Here is an 18,904-nt window from a genome sequence, read left to right on the forward strand (position 1 = left end):
TTGCAGCCACCAGAAGCTGGGAAGATTCTCCCCTAGAGTCTACAAAGGGAGCATGGCCCTGCTGATACCTTGATCTTGGACTTCATGCTTTTTTATGGTTTTAAGCCACTAAGTTTATGGTAATTTGTCACAACAGACCTACAAAACTCATACAACAGGGGAGGAAGAATGTTATTCAGGGTGTGTTAATAAATTGGTTTTCTCTGTGGACAACTGAGGCTTAATCCCACTGGGGGCCTCTTGGAGCTTTGAGGTCACACCTCCCAGCTGCCTCACCTGAGGGGCAAGAAAGCGTGAGTGTTTATTCACCAAAACTTCTAGTCAATGTTTGGTGGCTACTCTTGGGGGCATCAACTCCCTGGCTCCATGGACTGCTCTTTGCACCATGGGAATGAGCTCTCCACACCAGAGAATGTCCTCAGGCAGAGGAGTAGTTGCAGTTTTCTGCAATAAGAATTTGTCAGCATGGTTGGAATGGTGTGTTGAGACGACAGAGCCTGCTCTGAAGGCTACCATGGACCCCATCCCCATACGTAATCCACTGTGATTAAACTTTGTTTTTCTCTCCTTGTGTCTGAAATACTCATACAGCCAGTAGCCTCTCACTGTTCCAGCCCAGGACTCCCTTTATCACTCATAGCATCATTGTTCTATCATCTTTGATAACTGAAAGCTCTGAGTTGGGAAAGGGGGGACTTGGTGAATTTCTAGAGATGAATATATTTTGGTCCCATTGCAATTATAGTCAGAGGCAAAATGAGAAATGGATTTAGACATAGGATTGTAGAAATGAATTTCCTCCCTGCCACCCCTAACTACAGAAGAGAAACATCACCTGGGTGTTCTGATGTCCTACCCTCTCCCCCTGCCATTGCTTCTTTAGAGCATATTTCTCTGGGTTTCATGTGTATTTGGGTGATGTACTGAGGACACCCAGGAATATTAATTAGCTATGTAGGACGCTTCCCAGGTTACCACTCAGTTTTACAGTCAGTGTTTTAGTTACTTCTGATAATGAAAGAGTAAGGATGGCATTACAACTGTATTAACCATTAACTGTTATTAATCATTAACCATTATAAACCAAATCCATTTTACAACAGAGAAAACTGAAGCTATGGCTTTGCTATTCAAAGTGTGATCTGTGGACCAGCAAGGTCAGCATCACCTGGGAACTTGCTAGAGCCTATACTTCCTCTGGCTCTGTTGACCTAGGTCTTCTTTGCAGGCTTGAGGATAGGGAATGGGGTGACAGAAGTAAACACCCCTATTTTCAGTAGGCTTCTTCTAGGGGTTCCCTTGGGGTCTGAGGCCCCAGGGATCCATTAGGCAAGTCTCTGTGACCTTCCTACTTTCTCTTCCTCCAAGTTGATAGAAGAGGCCTGTTTTTTTTGTGTGTGTGTTTTTTTTTACTGTTGGGCCGCAGTCTCCAGCCCTTTGCAATTATATGTTAAGTGGTGGGAAGTCACTCCTTGGCATTGTGAGAGTGGGGAAGGACAAAGCTACTTCTAATTTTTATTTGGGGGTGGGAGGAGTCAAGAATTTAGGGTCTTTTTTAGTAAGTGGCTTCCTCTGACACCCCCTCTTTGCCTTTTCTTCCTCTGTCCTGAGACTATATTTTGCTTTGCTTAAATTCGGAAACCCTTGCCACCCCTCTCGGCCCCCTGTTCTGGTAGTGCTGTCAGAGTCTGCTTCCTAAACCTTTCCATGCTCTAAATAATCTCATAAGCTCTTTTGAATTCTCTTGCTCACGTAACATGGAGAAGAGCCGCGTTGTTATGCCAAAGCTGGCTTCTCCCATGAGCCTTTGTCACACAAATAAAATAGATGTTTGCTTTGTTCCCCATGCTCCACTTTTTTACACTCCCTGGCACAGGCTTTTTAACAGAGTTTATTAGAAATGGAAAAGAAAGCCGCTAACGACAGCAAAGGGCGCCTGAGCATTCTCCTGATTCTAGCTCCTGCCCTTCCCTGATGCCTGTGTTTTCGATAATGAATGTCACAGGGGGACTGGGAGATGAATGGGGGCTGCCAATTGTAAGCCATTATTACGCTCAGCTCTTGGGAGCTGGCGAGGGGTGCCACCATCAGAGCTCCCGAGCTGCTGCGACAGGAGAAAGCACTTTTCTTGCTGTTCTCCAATGTCCTCCAACTCAGTGCAAGGTCTTTGTTTGTGATGGCGCAGAGGGGGAAAGCACTCAGAGCACCAATACTTGTTTCTGTCTTTGCCACCAACACGCACTGCACCCAGGCCACATGACAGAAGCTTTTTGGGCCTTGGTTTCCTTCAGTGTAGAGTGAACCTATAAACTTGTTCTTCCTGCTTCCTAAAGTTGCACTACTTCATATGTTAAGATATTCTTCCTTGGATTAAGAAACAAGTATATAGTTCCCTTTGTGTACTCCAAGGTTGTCTGCTGTTGCTTGTTTTTCTGCAGGGATCCAGAGAACAAGGCTAACCTAACTTGATAGAATGATAGACAGATGTGCAAGCACTTAGTAAACTGTCAAGTACTGTGCCCAAGTGCAATGTTGTCAATCTAAAGTGGAATAAAAGCTGGGTAATATGGGAAGGGAAGACTGAGGGAAGTGATAGATGGTAGGAAAATAGGCCAGGCAATGCAACAAAGATAATGATTGTCTTAGTCATTATCAGGCTGCTGTAACCAAGTATGACAGACCCAGTGGCTTGCAAACAGCAGAGATTTCTTTATTACATCTCTGAAGGCTGGGATTCTGAGATCAGGGTGCCAGCATGGTCGGGGGAGCCCCTCTCCTGGATTGCAGATTTCTTGTATCCTCACATGGTGGAATGGGCCAGAGAGCTCTGTAGGGTCTCCTTTATAAGGGCACTAATCCCATCTATGAGGACTCTACCCTCATGACCTAATCATCTCTCAAGGCCCCACCTCCTGATACCATTACCTTAGTCATTAAAGTTAATAAAACAATTGGGGGATTGGAGGTGGGGGGCACAAACATTCTGATCCTAGCAATGATTGTAAACTGCTTGGTATGAACTTCACCCCTGTTTCCTCATCTCTGAACCTACTCTGGGTCATCAGAGTCCCTCTTGGTATGATATAAAACTTACGCTCAATTTTCCAGTCTGGCCTATTTCAGTCATCAGTATGATTATCAGTTTCTTTGACAAATATACTCTACACCTCTTAATATAGCCTAAAATTGCAATGGCCATTTTGTTTATGTCTGGTTGTTTTTGTCATTCGTGTTTCATTTCAGACTATTTGAGCTTATGGTCAACCAACGCAGCCCTATCTTTTCTCTTATAAGCTGGCATCAATGTGGCTCTCACTGATTCTCCATTACATATGTAGTTTTAAGAGAATACCTTTGCTCTAATAAATAATGACATTTTAAGTAATTTTAAATGTTGGCAGCTTAAATAAGCTTGATGGGTAAGGGTTCAGCCAAGTGGACAAATCCTTGTATGGGTGTCTAGGGACGTAAATGGAATTGGTAAGGTGGTGACCAGAAGCATAGAGGAGAGGGAAGAGGCAGATGGTGAATGTGGGAGCCAGCCTCCTTGATGGCCCCCAGTGATCCTGGGCTCCCAGTATTCACACCCTTGTATAATATCCTCCCACAATGACTCAGAGGGCCAATCAAGTGTGGTGGTTGTTACAGTTTGTCATAAAGGGCATGCAGCTTCCACCCTGGCTTTTTGGATCTCTCCCTCTGGGGGAAGCCAGTCACCATAACAAGAGGAAGCTCAAGCAGCCCCATGGACAGATCCAGGTGAAGAAAAACTGTCTTCTACCAAAAGCCACTTTGAAAGTAGATTCTCCAATATCAGGCAAGCCTTTAGATGACTGTCATCTGGTCAATCTTCCAGCCACCAATAGAGATCCTCAAGTCAGAATTGCCCTGCTAAGCAGCTCCAAAGTTCCTGACCCATAGAAACTCAGATAATAAATGTTTACTGTTGCTTTAAGCCAGAGTTTTGAGGCAGCAGTAGGTAACTAATAGAGGGAGTAAAAGCTTGATGCCAGGGAGAGCTGAAGGTCAAAACCAGAGAAGCCAATTTTTGCTTTTAATCTAAAAGTTTTCACAGAAAAAAGGACCCGGATTTTTTAAAAAAGAAAACTTCAAAGTTTATGAGAACTGCATTGCAGTAAAGAAGAAGGAAAGTAAAATAGTCCTTCCTAGACTATTCCAAGACCCCAGTGGATGCCTGAAATTGTGAATAGTACTGGTTCCTATGTATGCTATGTGTTTACCTACACATTACATACCTATGACCAAGTGTAATTTATATATCTGGCATAGTAAAAAATTAACAATAATAACATAATAAAATATAATAACTATAACAATACACTATAATAAAAGTTATGTGAATGTTCTCTCTCTCTCTCTCTCTCTCTCTCTCTCTCTCTCTCTCTCTCTCTCTTTAAAAATATCTGATAGCTGATTTGATCACCGAGACAGCTACTTAGTGTACTAAATGACTAACGGATGAGTAGCATATACAGCATGGATATACTGGAAAAGGGATGATTTATGCCTTGGGTGGAACAGAGGGGATTGGTGAGATTTCAACACACTACTCAAAATGGAGTGCAATTTAAAACTTATGGATAGTTTGTTTTTCATTTAATATTTTCAGAGTGCAGTTGATCACAGGTAACTGAAACCACAAAGAGCAAGACTACAGATAAGGGGGACTACTGTACTAACCTTTCAGAAACCTGGGAACTACCACACCCAGATCCTTAACATATCAAATTACAGGCTTAAAAAACCCCACAAATACAGTGGAAGGCCTCTGTGGACATTGCCTTGTGGTTGTCTGTGGAGGAGAGATCTTGCAACATTCATGGTGAGAAGAGAAAGCCTCATGAGGCTTGGCAGTGGGGAAGAAGGTGGTCCTTGACATAAGTTAGCAAACTTCAAAAAGGCTTTTTGAAAAGCATACAAGTAATATATCTTTGAAATAAGTCACTATTTTTATTTATTTATTTTTTTCCACTGAAACCTGCAGTGTCTCTAATGGATTCTAGCCTTTTTCCAAGGGAGTAAAGCTTTGAAGATGTATAAAGGGGTCATGGCGCGGGATGCGTGAAGTAAAGCACTCTGGCTTTCTCATTAGTTGAGATTTTTTAATTTCTGAATATGTGGCATGAAGTTCAGTTGACTTTGGGTTGTCATCAGGATGAGGACAAAAATAAAAGCCGGACCATAAGGATCAGGAGCTGCTGGAGCTGGGTGGCCAGGGCCAGGGCTAGGGCTGGGGGCCAAGTGAGAAGGACTTGACAGTTGTTACAAACTGTGCTGCGTTGATATTTTTAGAGGGACTGTAAATTTCTATGACTGGGGCAAGCGATTCTCTGCTCCACCTGGAATTCTCAGGACTTATTTTCCAATAGTTCGGGATGACAAGGCTCTGTTAGTTCTTTCCTGCTTTGAGAGAGCCACGCCAGGCAGCCTAGTGTGGGATTTTCACTTTCCTCCAGAGAAAGCCCTGTTCTCCTCTCCCCATGTCTGCCCCTGTGCCATCCAATGGTATATGAGGACTGGTGGAGGGTGCCCATCAAAGCTGATGACACTTAGAATGATTGTTATTTTCAAGATATTAAGTTGTGTTACCTTTTCCATAAGATGGGCCTCTCAATGGCATTTTTTTTTCTGAATTAAAATAAAGTGCAACCAATTTAAGAAATAAATAACATTGGATAATTTTTTGAAGATAGTAGTAATGCCTTCATTCAGGCACTCAAAAATATTGGTCATTTTTACATTTCCCATGAGCAAATACAATGACTACAAGAGTGATATGGCCTAGTCAAGAGTGTTTTGCTGGCAGGAGCGTAAATCCCACTTGAAACAAAACAAGCCAGTCAAAGCAAAGCAAATCTAAAGTAAAAAAAAACAAACAACAAAAAACAAAAGGAGAAAGAAAATAAGAAATTTATTGACAGTTCCATGGGACATAGACTTGGCTCATCCCATCTTCTACTCTCCATTGTTCAAATTCCCAAGAGAGAGAATTGGATTGGCAAGAGGGGTTCAGGGCCCTTCCCAGGCAGGCAGGGTAGGAGAGCATTGTGTTTGGGGGCCATCTTTATGAATGGCATAGAGTCATTATCAGATAGGAGGGCCATGCACTGGACAGACCATCCAGACTATCTTCCACACACTTCCATCCTGGCGGGGAGCACTGGTTAGCTCATAACCATGCATAGATACAGAGAACGCTCTGATGGTTGCCAGATGGGAGGGTGGTTGGGGGAGTGGGTGAAAAAGGTGAAGGGATTGAGAAGTACAAATTGGTAGTTACAGAATAGTCATGGGGATGTAAAGTACAGCATAGGGGAGATAGTTAATGCTATTCTAATAACTATGTATGGTGTCAGATATGTACAAGATTTATTGGGATGATCACTTAGTAAGTTATACAATGTCTAGTCACTGGGCTGTAAACCTGAAACTACTATAATATTGTATGTCAACTGTATTTGAAAATTTAAAATGACTGTTTAAAAAGAAAAAATACTAGGCTATAGTTTCTAGATCAGCCGTGGGCAAACTACGACCCGCGGGCCGGATCCGGCCCATTTGAAATGAATAAAACTAAAAAAAAAAAGACTGTACCCTTTTATGTAATGATGTTTACTTTGAATTTATATTAGTTCACACAAACACTCCATCCATGCTTTTGTTCCGGCCCTCCGGTCCAGTTTAAGAACCCATTGTGGCCTCAAGTCAAAAAGTTTGCCCACCCCTGTGCTAGATAAAGAAGGAAGGAAAGAGTGGGAGGGAGAGCTAGGAGAAAGAAAATTACGGATTGTGAGTATGCAATGCAATAATTGTGGTATACTGAAATTATTTATCCTATCTAATAAAAGAGTAATATGCAAATTGACCATCACCCCAACACATAAGATGGCCACCCCCATGTGGACACAAGCTGGCCGGCAGGGGAGCACAGTTAGGGGCAATCAGGCCAGCAGGGGAGGGCAGTTAGGGGGGACCAAGCCTACAGGGGAGGGCAGTTAGAGGTGACCGAGCTGGCAGGGGAGGGAAATTAGGGGGAACAAGGCTTGCAGGGGAGAGTAGTTGGGGGGAACAAGGCCTACAGGGGAGGCCAGTTAGGGGTGATCAGCCCTGCAGGGGAGGGCAGTTGGGGGGAGCAAGGCCTGAAGGGGAGGGCAGTAAGGGGTGACCGGGCCAGCAGGGGAGGGAAGTTAGGGGCAATTGGGCCGGCAGGGGAGCAGTTAGGCGTTGATCAGGCTGGCAGGGGAGTGGTTAGGAGCAATCAGGCTGGCAGGCAGGTGAGCAGTTGGGAGCCAGCAGTCCTGGATTGTGAGAGGGATGTCTGACTGCCCGTTCAGGTCTGATTCTGAACTAGGATTCAGGATCCTACTAGGATTGCCCACTAGGATCGGGCCTGAACAGGAAATCGGACATCCCTCAAGGGGTCCCAGATTGGAGAGGGTGCAGGCTGGGCTGAGGGGCACACATTCCTGCCCAGTGCATGAATTTCATGCACCAGGCCTCTAGTAGTTTAAATGAAATGCAAATTTAACTGGGAATCCTGTATTTTATCTGGCAACCCTATCCAAGGTTGTCCTTCTTCATTGGAGCTGCCATGGGAAAGGACTTGGGAGAATTTAAATCGAGTCTTACACTAAATTCTCCATGCTCCAGGCTGCTTGTGTCCATGTGCTGCTTGTTTTCTGTGATCTGTTTTCATTTTCGAGAGGAGCAATCTGGCATGATGAAAAAGCAGAGAACCTGGCTTTGAGGTCAGAATCTGTCACTTAGAAACTGGGGGATGCTGGGAAAGTCATTTCCTTTCAAGGTGCCTGTGTTTCCTCATCTAGAAATCATGGATATTCATGTCTGTTTCAAAAGATTGCTGTGGGGAATAAGTTTATGCAGGTAAAATTACCTAGCAGGATACCAGCTATGTAGCAATGCTCAAGTCATACATGTATCCCCATTTCTTTTCCTCCTCTTTGTCTGAGCAGACACCCCAGGATCTGTTATATTTATTGAATAGCTATAGCCCTTTATGTGCCAGGTACAGGATAATGTTCTGTGCAAGCATTGTCTCCTTTAATTTAAGCAACAATTGAGTGAGAGAGCTACTATTCTCATCCCCAATTTGCTGCTGATGAAATTGGGCTCAGGTTGGTACAGGAGAGGCCCCAGGACATAGTTTCTAATGGACAGAAATGGGGTGTAAAGCCAGGCCCCATGGGTCAGAGTGCATGCTCTCAACTTTCACTCCAAATCATTTCATCGCACTCATAAAGCACACAGCCACTGCGTGGACATGGAGCATTTGCAGTGTTGGATCCACTGTCTGTCCATGTGTGGTTCAGTTGGCAAACCAGTCATTTCACTAGATTTGTTGCATATTCACATGATTGCAGACTTCCTTTAGGGCACTGAGGATACAGTGATGATCAAGACAAAGTCCTTCCTCATAGAGTTTCCATCTCAGTAAGCAGACACAAGTAAGACATGGCATCATACTGTGGTGTGTGATATACAGAAAGTTAAACAGAGGAACACGAGGTGTGACTCAGGGCTAGGGAATAGAAGAGAGATACTTTAAGTAAGGGTGTTCATGGGAGGCTTTTTTGAGGAGTGACATGTGAGCCAAGACCTGAAGAAGATATGAGAAGATATGCGTACAGGGTGTGGCAAACAAAATTAGGACAAGAACAAATCCGGGATGATGGAGCAGAGCTAAGAGGCAGGTTTGAAGCAGTGTGCAAAGGAGGGAGGAGATGAAGTCAGACCTTAGCAAGGAGTTGGGGATTTAGTCCTCAGTGATGGAAGATGAAGTTTGTGGGGGTGCAGGGGGCTCTTCCGCTTGTGACCCACAGAGCTGATCACAGCTGCAGGAGAAAGGCCCCCTGCCTCCCAGGGGCGAAGAAGGAAAGCAATCATACCACTTATCGCCCCAGTTTGAAAAGTAATTGCAGACACATGTGAAAAGGGCAGGGCAATCTTTTCTGCCAATTATGTGCCCTGCTATTAGGCGATTAGAAGCTGGTAAAGTCACGGTGTGAGGGATTAGCAGCACAATTCCCTCTCTGTCACCTTTGCATTTCTGCCTCTCCCAAGAGTGCAATCTTCCTTCCCCAGGCGCTGTGCTCAGCTTGACCAGGTGCCCCTCTCCCCCAGTTATCCCCTGAGCATACTTGTCCTTGTCTAGAAAAAGAAAAAGCCTACAAGAAACCTTACAAAACTGTAGTTGAAAAGCCAGGCTAAGTCTGCCCGACTTCAAGATTGCAAACTTGTATTTGCAACAGTATTCGTGAAGACTGTTTGGTTCTGGGCTTTTCCAAAGCTCCTTATCAGACAGATTGTGCTGGTCCTTGTTGCTCTCTCATGCACATGGTGCCTTTATTATTTTATTTGGCTCTTGTGCCTATGCACATCTGCCCATTTCTTTGAGCATTTCATTCACTAATCCATCTGTCCCTTCATTCTTCAAGCCAGTTTCTAATTAAATACCTATTTTATGCCTGGCACAGAACTGCTCTTTAAAATTAAGGTCTAGTGGTTAAGAGCTTGGGGTACAAATAGCCCTGAATTCAAACTTTATCTTAGCTCTTTTGGTTATTTCTACAGTAAGATTTTTTTTCCATTTGAAAAATGGAGATGATGTAAGAATAGGATTTTCTGTCACTCTAACCCTCTTCATTCACCCTCATTCTCAGTCCTGTGGAGAAGGGACTTTTAGTCTAGCACCCTATCCCGTTAAGGCATGGGAAGAGTCAACTGCTGCCAGAGGACAGTGTTGGTTTGCAGGTGTCCCACTCTGAACATGAAGATTGCAGGGCAGGGCAGCTCTGCAGTGTGAGGAGGATGGGACTCACGGGCCTTGAATAGCTGAATGAAGCTGGAAACCTGGGAGGAAGAAACAGGGGGAAGGCAAAGAAAGAAGGGAGCAGAAACAAAACAAGGGAGCTTCCAAGCATGCATTGAAAGGAGTCTGACCAGCTAAGCTCTCCTGTACTGAGGCTACTGCATACCTTCGTTGGCTAAGGGAATGACTTCAGGAACCAAACTGGTTGGGTTCAGGTCCTGGCTCCGCCCCTTGTTCGCTATGGGACCCTGTACCAGGCATCTAACCTCATTGTATCATCTGTAACAAGATCCTAATAACAGGACTTACCTCTGAGGGTGGCTGGAAGGGTTCAATGAGTGCATATGTGGACAATGCCTAGAACAAGCAGTTCTCAACCTGTGGGTCGCGACCCCTTTGGCAGTCGAACGACCCTTTCACAGGGGTCGCCTAAGACCATCCTGCATATCAGATATTTACACTATGATTCATAGCAGTAGCAACATTACAGTTATGAAGTAGCAACGAAAATAATTTTATGGTTGGGTCACAACATGAGGAACTGTATTTAAAGGGCCAGAAGGTTGACTACCACTGGCCTAGAATGACGGCTAGCTCAGAGTAATCATGAAGTAAACGTTAGTATGGAATTCTCAGTGTCTTCCATGCTCTTTCTCCCCTTTCTGACTGTATTTTACCAGATCACTTGCTACCATTTAATCTTATCTTACAACCCATGACTACTCAAGTTCCTTGAAGTCTGGGATTTTCATCTGTTTTGTTCACTATTGTATATTCAGCATTATTTTCTAGAACAGTGCTCGCTTGACACAGGAAACAGGCACAATCAGTGCTTCTTAATGATTGAGTGACTGAAGGAATAAATGAAAAAAATGAATGGGTTACTATCCTATGAACTCTGTGTTCTTGATTAGCACTGAGTGATAATGCGCTGCCCACCCAACCTTGCAGATATCATGAGCATAGTGATGGTATTTTATAATAATAATAGTGATATCCACTTTCTGAGGATTGAAGAGCCTAGCAGGTGTAAGATACCCAGGGTAAGTGCCCAGTTATGTTACCTGTTAGTTACATTATTTCTTTCTATGGCATACCCCATCCTTCAAGCTTGCATTATTCCTTTTCTAGTAAGTGACAGAGTGGAACTTAAACCTAGACTGTCTGATTCCAAAGGCTGTGCTTATTAACAGGAAAGGAAACCAAGGCTTTGAGAATATTGATCTGTTCTCCACTATGGCACAAATAGGCCATGGAAACTCACATAGGACTCAGGTGCTTAGACTATCAGATCCATGCTTTCTTCCCATTCAACCCAGGGTAGGTTTGCCTATCATTGGTCACCAGTAAAAGGCAATACTCATATTTTATGTATTGCTGATTAGGATTTGATGAGAAAATCCTGAGTGTAAAGTACTTGGAAAAATGCTTGGTACTTAATAAACCTCATAGCCCTCATGGTTATTTATCATGTGTGCATGTATCAATGCATAGATGTTAATTTGAAATCCTATGTGTGCTTGGCACTGGGATCACTGAGGAGGTATATGAGAATAAGACTTGGTTCCTTACCTCAAGCCAGTGATGCCAAGGGACTCCAATAAATGAATACTGACATGTTCTAAGTGAAATTAACCCAGTCTGGGGTATATCAGGGGAGACTTCCTAGAGGAAGTGGCATTTGAGGTGGTTGGTCCCTAATGCTGAACTACGGCCTACCAAGTTGACTTTGGCCTGCACAAGAGAAATCCTAGAAAGTAGCATGTACAAAGATCCTGTGCAGTGAATTAGATGTTAATTTGAAGTCCTATTTGAGGTGGATGAAATGATAGAATGTTCTATATGGCTGGTACTTAAGCCTTGTTGGGGAAGATAAAGCAGAACAGTTGTGTAGAATCTTTATGTATGGCACTGAATACCAAGTTAGGGATTTGGACTTTTAACTTCAAGGCAATGGGAGACATTGAAGTTTTTATGTATATACTGAGGACAGATACAGGAACAAAGGCCAGGAACAAAGTTGCTTTTATTCATTACTGAGTAAAATAATGCCTAGATCATAATAGATACTTGATACTTATTGCTTGAATTAAAAATTGCTCTGGCAACAATATAGAAATTGGGCTGGCAATCTAGAGATCAATGCATAGATGTTAATTTGAAGTCCTATGTGTGCTTGGCTTGATTACAGAAAAATGCTTCTTTTTTTATAATATCTTTCTGCTTCATATCAAAACAGTTGCTAAATGAATGAATGAATAGTTGTCCTGCTCTACTTTCTTTGTTAAGAGAGGGGTGATTTACAGACATGGAGGGCATGTTAGCTGAGAGCAATAAAGTAGGTAAGTCCTAAAATAAACAACTATTTACCTCCCCCCCCCCAAAAAAAAAAAGAATAATAGCTGGGCCATGATTATCTGAGAAAATGCCGAGACCTGTCTCATCACCCGTCAGGTTCCATGACAAATAACGAGAATTTTTTGTCTTCTTTCTTGACATTCTGTGGTCTTCAGAGTCTCCTGGGGACAAAAAGTAAATCAATAGATTCATTACTTGAACAAGAACCTGGCACTTTGAAAAGGCTTTAGACCAGTGGTTCTTAACCTTCCTAATGCCGCGACCCTTTAATACAGTTCCTCATGTTGTGGTGACCCCCAATTTCATTGTTACAAATTGAACATAATTAAAGCATAGTGATTAATCACAAAAACAATATGTAATTATATATGTGTTTTCCGATGGTCTTAGGTGACCCCTGTGAAAGGGTCGTTCAACACTCAAAGGGGTCGCGACCCACAGGTTGAGAACTGCTGCTTTAGATGAAATCCAGACCTGTTAAGTAAGAGAATATGGTGTTGAAAATACTCTACCATGTCTTTTTTAAGGTGTGCCCCAGCTCACTTCAACTTCTCCTGATTCACCTTGGGAAAACTGGTTCCTCAGTTCACCTGTTATTCCCCACACACCATATGAGCTTGGTCTTGGCAAAGAGAATGGAGTGTAGTCTACTTAGCCCACCAGCAGAGCCCCTGTACCCTTAATCTTACGTTTTATGCAAGATAAGGCTTGAAGTGTACACATACTTTGTCTTGGCCATATTTTTGTATAGTGGTTCCCTGGCAGATTCTTGCAGTCATCAGCCATCAGCCACTACTTGGTATTCCTGATGAGATGAAAGCATCTAGAGAACCACCCATCCATATATTCTCCTTGTCTATAAGATCATCTGTTTGTTCATTTATTAAAATAAAAATAAAAAAGGCTATCAAGTGCCTGTCATGGACCAGACATGCTTCGAGGTCCTGGAGTGCAATGACCAATTAACAGGCATATAATTGGCATCATGAAACTCATGTTCTAGGAAGGAAAACCAACACAGAGAGAAGCAAACAATAAATAAAATAGTGACACATGACAGAAAATGCAATGGAGGAAACAAATAAGGAAGGAAGCGAATGAAGGACGAGCTAGTGAGTGATGGCTCCTTCGCTAAAGAAGTGGCATATAAACAGTTTCTGGGAGTCTGAGAATGACCTGGAAGAGGAGGAAAGAACATTTCCTAAAGAGTGACTAGAGTGTGCAAAGGCACTGGGATAGGGAAGAGCTTGGCCTGTCTCACGATTGAGAGTAGAGCAGGGCACAGTGAGCAGAGGGGAGAGTGGAAATGGAATGGATTTGGAGAGGGAGGCAGGAGACAGCTCATTAAGGCTTCCTGGACTGTGGTGAGTTTTCCTTTTCTCTCATGTGCTAAGAGAATTTTTTTATTCAATGCATATTTGCTTTTGAGTTTTATATAATAGAAATAGTAGTATAGACAATTAACATTTGCATGTGGAGTATTGCCACTGGGTGGGGACACATATGACAACAGTTTGAAAACCACTGCTCTAGGATATGCTGATACTAGAGATGTATTATTTGATAGTTTGTTTTGCTGCAGTATAAGTATGACAAAAAGACCTATAGGACTAAGCAGGACCTCTCCTATGCATCTGCACTCTTTTATTGATGCATCCTGCTCACATCTACCAAATGTCCACTCAGTGAGAGGCAATGTGGGGGCAAGGAGTATCCAAGGGAGAGAAAGACAGAAATCCTCCCTGACCTCATGGAAATTGCACACCAACCATTTTAACTCAATAAAAAGCTCAGCTTAAGGAACAAAAGAGTCTTGGATTTGCCTTTTCTGGTGCTCATTTGGTTAAATCCAGACATGCTGTCACACATTGAGAATCATTAAAATGTAGTTTTCTGTGCTTAACTTGCTTCCACAGATTAACTTTCCCCAACTCATTATGGTGGACCTGAGCTTGGTCTATTCATAAAAGACCACAGAAATTATTAACCGGGTGGGTTGCTTTTTATAGGAGCAGCACAGTTTTATCTACTAGAGGTATTGGCAGATTTGGATTACATTGTAAGTAAATTTATCCACTACAAACATTCATGGATCTGCCTTGCATTGCAAATAAATTTCCCAAGTAATTGCTAAGCGATGGCCTCACAATTATGCCGGCATGAGAAAAGCAGCCAGAGACAGCTTCAGTACCTTTGCAGTAAATATTCACAAAGGAGACTAAGGATTTTCTAGGAGACAGCCATATTGGATTATGTGGGTGGAAGGAGAGGACTATTGGGTGAATTTTTATTTTCAACAAGTTCAGAGGTGATGCTGATGTGTTCTAGGGGTCACACTATGAGAAACTGATGCTGAGAAATAACCCCAGCAACTAATTTTGGGTAAGGGAGACACCTAGAGGGGGCTCTTAATGGCTTCTAGTTTATAGGATAAAATTGGTGTCTGAATGCCCAAATTTGCTACTTAAGGGGACTGAAACCTTTAAAGACAATTAGGCAAGTTGAATTTAGGTGGCAAAAAAGTCACTACAGGCTTCATTTACATGCTAGTGTGGAAGTCACGATTGTATTAAACATATTCACAGAGGACCCTATGTTAGTGCAGTATCTCAAAAGTCAAAGGGGCACTTTCTGTCTTAGTCTTATATGTCTGGACTTTTTATAAATTAAGGAAATTCAGAAAGATGTCACATACCAAGGGTCCTTCAATGAAGATCTCCAAGCACCTACATGCTCACACTAGCCTCTGTGGAATGTTCCTTACTATGTCTAACCTGGTTGAGACTATTGTAAGAAGGCCTTGCCTTGTCATACGCTGACCTAGATGGCTACATGTGAGTGTTGAGTGTCAAGGTTACAGAATGCTTTCCAGGTGGGAGGACTGAACTGTCACCATCAGGATATATTTCTGGTAGGGCTGTACATGTAGGGGGGTTCCTATCACCATCATGCATTATTCAATAGAGAAGCCATTTATCTTTACAACAAAAATCCTTTGAGCACCTCCTGTATGCCAGACACTGTTCTAGAAGCTAAGCGCACAGCAGCAAAAAGACAGATGTAGGAGAGATAGACAACAACCAAAAGTGTAATTATTGGTTAGCTATTGATATATAACAAACCACCCCCCAAATTTAGAGCAATCATTTATTTTTAGCTCACATACCTGTGAGTCAGCTGATCTGGATGGTTTGTTATGTATCAAAGCTCTGTTAGCTTTGCTCAAGTTTCTCTGGGGTCCATGGAGGTGCTCGTCTGCCCTCCTATGACCAGTGAGCTAGTCCATGAATGTTCCTTTGAGGCATTGATAGAGAACCTAGTGAGAGGAAGCTGAAATGCACAGGACCCCTTGGAGCCTTGGTTTTTAACTGGCTATCACTTTTGCCTCATTCCATTGGCCACACCAAGTTCATATGGCCAAACCCAAAGTCAAGGGGTAAAAGGTGTAGATGCAGGTTGGAGTAAAGAATTGAGACAATAATGCAAGTAACCACTTATAGTATAAGGCCAAATAACAGAAAGGGCAATGAAGAAACATAAAGCAGGCTCATGGCTCAAGCAGATCAAGGATGCAAGTTTTGGTATCCAGGTATTATGGGATGGTGTATTGTCATAACCTTGGGTGTTTTTAGCAGGCTATAGACATTGAGGGGGTGTAGCTTCAGCATTATGTTGTTATAATGCTGTATGGGATGGACTTCCCTCCCTGCTCTCCAAATATCAAGTGCCCCTGCACACCTGGTAACTATTGAGTCTCATAAGGACATCTGTCCAGTTTATCACTATTCTATTCAAATGCCTGATCACAGCAGCAAATTTAAAGGGTACCACGATTTGACTAAATTTTCTCTGTGGGATGATATCCCAGTTGCTCCTTTCCACATACGCACATTCATGTGCCTGTATAGATGACACACAAGCACTGCACACACCCACACAGCCACCTCCACACACTCAGAAATCATGTCTTCATCCACATCAGTCAATGAGAGGAAAGTCTCAATCCCTGGAACCTCAGGAAACAGCTGCAGACTGTTGGGTGATGGTTCCACCAGCTCCACGGCCAGGCTGATGTGCTTTGAAAAGGAATGTGGACCTGGAATGTGTCTGAACACAGACATGGCTTCTGGGGAACCCACAGCTGCAAAAGCTGCTGGGGCTCTTGAAGGGCTGTAGTGGGGGAGGTAGAGGAGGGGTAGTTGGGAGGTGGATTTTAGCTTCAGTATTTTGTTGCCACCATCAATCAATCAGCCAAAAACCCCTCATTAGGAAGCTGAAGGGAGAACACGGCAAAACAAACAAATGGATTTATTCTTCAGAAACCTGTTATCACTGGAATAAAATGACTTTTCTCCTATTTTTGTTAAACAAAACATGATATTTTTGGTAAAATGTACACTCTGTGAGAGTAGAGTGGAGTAAGAGGTAGCGGGGAAAAGTAACATCATTTTTTTTTTTACAACAATCCTTGGAATGTTGCTGTGTTGTTATTCCTATTGTATGGATGAAGAAACTGAGGTTGGGGAGTAAAAGCTACTTGCCCAATACAAGTGAAGCCCAGAGATCCCAATTCAGGTGTCATTTTTTGGACAAATTTCTTTCCAACTTCCTAGCCTCTATGGTTTCTAGAAATGAGCCTCAAGGCCTAACAAGACTCTGAAAGTTACATTTGTAACTTATTACAACTCCCAACACCTCCCCTACTGAAGTAGGAAGGGATGGGGACTGGCCCTTTGGGCACATCCACCTAGAGTCAGTTGAGGTTGGCTAGAGCCACTCTGCCTGCCAGTAGAATAGCTCAGGACAAAAGCCCAGGACCTTGGGGAATGCCTGTAAGCTCCTGGCTGGAGACAGACTCAGCAGAATTTTGTCCAGGCAAATCTGTAGCTAGCTTCACTGGTGCCCTCAGATGCACAAGTTCATCTGCAGCCTAGGAATCACAGCCTGCAGTTACCTGTTGTGGGTCAGCACCTTAATCCAGTACATTGATAAAGCTGAAACAACCTCACCCAAGATTATTATCCTCCTTTAGGGAGCAGCTGGCGCCTGGGAACACAAAGGTTCTTCAGAGATGACTTTATTGGGGTCATCTCTGAAGGACCACGCTAGCCCCAGAGCTCCCCTGGGATTGGCCGGGTCCTCTACTGCAAGGACAGCTGTGTTCACTTTCTACCTCTGCCAATTTGTTTCCCCACCTCTTGCAGCTGTTGGTCCTGAGAACACTCCCCAATAAGCTCCATCTCAGCACCTATTCCAGGGAAACTAGCCTGTCTCACACTGGTGATTAAATACTTCAGCCATGAAGTGACACCTGTTGCTTTTGCTCACAGCTTATTGGCTAGAACTAGTCACACTTACCCACGCTAACCACAAGGGGGCGGCAAGTGCAACCCTTCCATGTGCCAGGAAGGGGGGAAACTGGACCTGCTTGGTGAGCAGCAGTAAAAATGATGGAATAGGGAGACCATAGAAAGGTCCAGGAAAACTATGAAATCAATAATACTGCTTTGTACTTTGTACACGTGCATCCTTGGAAACTCCCTACTCTTATTAGTGCTTCCTGACTGGGTGTCTGCTTGTGGAAATGTAGCTGGAGCATCATCTTACTGCCACCATTACCCCTTATCATGGTTTATCATGTGCCAAGCTATCCTCTGCTCTCTCTCTCTCTCTTTGTGCCTGCTGAACCTATGGGCTCGGCTCAGCTGGCCCCCGATTCTGCCCTGGAATGGAGAAAAATCAGGATATTTCATGATGCCTTGATTTGAAGCAGGTCTGGCTCCAAAGAATCTTGTTTTATTCTTACTGGTGAGCAATGTGGGGATGGGTCTCCACACACATAGGTTCCAATCTGAGACAAGTACAACATCTATCAAACACTGTGACTGCACTTCTTAGAGGCTCAGGGGCGGTGCTACCTTGAAAAGAGGACAGTGGAAAGCTGGAAGAAGCAGAAGTATTCACCTTTCCTGGGCAATTCTGGGAGCTGTTTGGCCAACATTGCCATCTGTTGGGCTGGCACTGGCTAAAGCAGCTAGGTGGTCAGATGGCATTGCATCTTCATTAATGACCTTGGGCCACAGGAGATGACCTTGTGATAGAACAGCTGACAATGAAATAATTTTTTTAAGGTGCATCAGTTTACATCTGTTGAGTGGTTATTTTGTTATTTAATCCTCATCACATCCTTATGAGTTCAGTATAATGTATATGTTTATTTAACCATTGGACAGAGGCAGAGACAGTTTGAATAACTTATTAGTCAGTGGTAGAACTGCAGGTTAAGCTTAGGCAACGTGGCTCTAAAAATCTTTGTTCCACCCCACACTCACTACTTCTTGATTAAGTTTAGACATCTCTTTCACACAAACTAATGGTGGTCTCCATGTTCCAGGCCCTGTGCCAGATGCTAGGAATACAGCCCCATCCGTTGGATCACCAGGTAGTGTCCTGCTAGATTAGATAACACATAATACACTTACTCCATTATTTGGCATCAAGGGAAATTATGTCAGATATATTTGTATAATAAGAACAATGTAACTTATATATTTCTCTTATTGCTTTAGCCGCCAGGAAGCTCAGATCTAAATCAGAGCAAATTTATTAGAGTTTGGGTTTAGCATTTCAGTTTTCTGGTTTCTTTCCTTCTGGCCCAGATTTGTTATATTGGTTGCATAAATTCTATTGCACAAA

This window comes from Myotis nattereri (genome assembly GCF_964212035.1).
Source record: "Myotis nattereri genome assembly, chromosome: 15".
In the NCBI taxonomy this organism is placed as follows: domain Eukaryota; kingdom Metazoa; phylum Chordata; class Mammalia; order Chiroptera; family Vespertilionidae; genus Myotis; species Myotis nattereri.